Here is a 2692-nt window from a genome sequence, read left to right on the forward strand (position 1 = left end):
TTGAGTGCCTATCTTATGTCAGTCACTGTTCTAAGTGTTCAGGATATAATAGTGAATAAAGACACAAAAATCCCTGCTTTCAAGGATCTTACATTTTAGTTGGCTATCTAAAGTGTATTTATATGTCTTAATGTTCTTTAAAAACAATCTTTGTTATCCACTTTGACAAACTCATAAGCTCATAGTCTGAAAGGAAAGAAGACATATGATTTCTCACTAACATAGGCTTTCTCTTTAGAAAAAAAAAATATGTGTAATACTCCAAAATCAGGGCCATGCATATAAAATTTGTAGAAACTGGAAGTCCTAGTAATTGTTTCTGTATTAATAAGATTATAGAAAAGTGGGTAACAAATGAGTCAGCAACAAATTTTTATATTTTGGTTATTCAAATCTGAACAAGTCATATAGCACTCATAGTCACCATCTAAAGAGCCAAAGTTTAATGAAAATTGAAACTCTTTGGAAAAGCCAGCATTGTAGAAATGTAATAGAAATGTAGGAAATGTAACATTATGGAAATGCCAGCAACTACTGTACAAGGAAATCAATTCTTAATCAACACTAGCTTCAAACTTCCTATCTGTAAAGTTGTCTCTTCTTTTGCTACTAATAGAAAGCATTCAGTCTATACAATTCTGAGATACGATAAATTTCATTTTTGAAGGTTTAATTTTTAAAAAGATATTGAGTAAAGACACACATCTTTTAATTTCTTTCAGCCTAGGTCTTTTCAACAGCGCTAGAGACAAAAGCTTCTAAACAGATAGTTTTACAACAGATAATTTTAGGAAATTATTCCAAAGAAGAGGAATAAGAAACTGGGAAACCAAGGGAAGGAATAAAATTAACACCTGGGATAAATTATTGAGCAATATTATTACTGCAGTGAGTAGCTGGGGGTCAATTCCTCTAAGAAGTCTTGTAGAATATACTTTGTAACTGTCTACCTGAGACACAATCAGGAAGATTTATCTACCAGTCCCCATCTAAGAACTGCTCAAGGATTGCACCATTGCATGTTTATTCCTCCCATTTCCAAGTTCGGTATGCATGAGAATGGCTAATAGGCATTTCAAATATTGGCACCAGAGAAGCATGGGACTAGACAGAGAAAGGTACGTGATGCAGATAGATGAGATGTCAGGTTACATCCACAATGACTGGAGGAAAATGGTGGGCCACAAGATTGTGAGGTGGAGCACAAAATATGAATCTCACCTCCCATTTTGTTAGGCTATTAAAGCTAATAAGGACATTACCTTAGATGTGAATTAAAAGGTTAAAATATAATTAAATGAGAAATTATAAGATAACCTGCTTCACAATTACTTCTGTTGGGATTGCTGCCTATAGTGCAATTCAAATATGGGGTAACATTAGGAAAGTTGCACTCTTCAAATAACTGTGTGCAATGCATTCTAGAGTATAAACATCATGTATGTTTGCTTGTTTCATTTTTTATTTTTAGAGAGAGGGAGAGAGAGAGAGAAAGAGAGAGCATGTGCAAGTGGGGGAAGGGGCAGAGGGAGAGAAAAAGAATCTTAAGCAAGCTCCACACTCAGCACGGATCCCGACGCAGGGATGTATCCCATGATCCTGGGATCATAGACTGAGCTGAAATCAAGAGTTGGATCCTCAACCAACTGAGACGCCCAGGTGCCCCATGTATGATTTTTAATATACAAAATAATCATCTCTAATCTTTATTATTTATTTATATATCCTCTTTTGCTTTGTAGGGATAAATTTCAATGTAATTATTATTTGGGTTTTTTGGGTTTTTTAAATTTTTTTAATGTTTTATTTATTTCTGAAAGAGAGAGAGAACAGTGTGAGCAGGGGAGAGTCAGAGAGAGAGGGAGACACAGAATCTGAAACAGGCTCCAGGCTCTGAGCTGGCTGTCAGCATAGAGCTCATTGCAGGGCTCGAACCCACAAACCGTGAGACCATGACCTGAGCTGAAGTCTGACACCCAACTGACTGAGCCACCCAGGTGCCCCAATGTAATTCTTATTTGTAATCTTTGTTTTTCTTTAATTGCAATTGTCTAAGGGCTTCAAAAGCTGAAGGGGTTTTGGCAATCCAAATTTATTAACTTGACAGCTAAAGGTATTCCATTTAATTTGAAAAAAACATAACCAAAGTTTGGAAGGATATTTACAAAATGTGCAATACTGTTATAGGACATTTATGTAGATTTATGGGGCAGTAAAATTAGTTTAGGACATTGCTAAAAGTTTGACTGATGCAGGGAAGTAAAAAGAAAAACATGTACTGCCACAATGAGGTTTTCCTCTTTCATTTTTTTTTTTTTACACTTGATTCCACATAGGCTTTGGCACAAAAAAGTAAATTTAGTTCAGTAATTGTATGTAAAATCTGAACTTGGGATGAACAAAGTAATTCTGAACTCTTAGTATGAACTAAGGATTTTATTTCTACTCAAGCCCTCCTTCAAGTTCCAGGTCTATAGAAGAAGCTATTTTAAACACATAAGAGGTCAGAGAATATCATCTTCATAAATGATTTCTGCCAACCCTACTAGAAAATAAGCTTCACCTGACAAGAATGCCAAGCAACCTCAACTCAGAGACTAGTAGTGACCAGTGAATATATTATAAATAAACATAGAGAGATTTGATAAATATACATTTATATATTAACCTATTATATATTAATAATAGATTT

This window comes from Crocuta crocuta, unplaced genomic scaffold (assembly GCF_008692635.1).
Source record: "Crocuta crocuta isolate KB4526 unplaced genomic scaffold, BGI_CrCroc_1.0 scaffold78, whole genome shotgun sequence".
In the NCBI taxonomy this organism is placed as follows: Eukaryota; Metazoa; Chordata; class Mammalia; order Carnivora; family Hyaenidae; genus Crocuta; species Crocuta crocuta.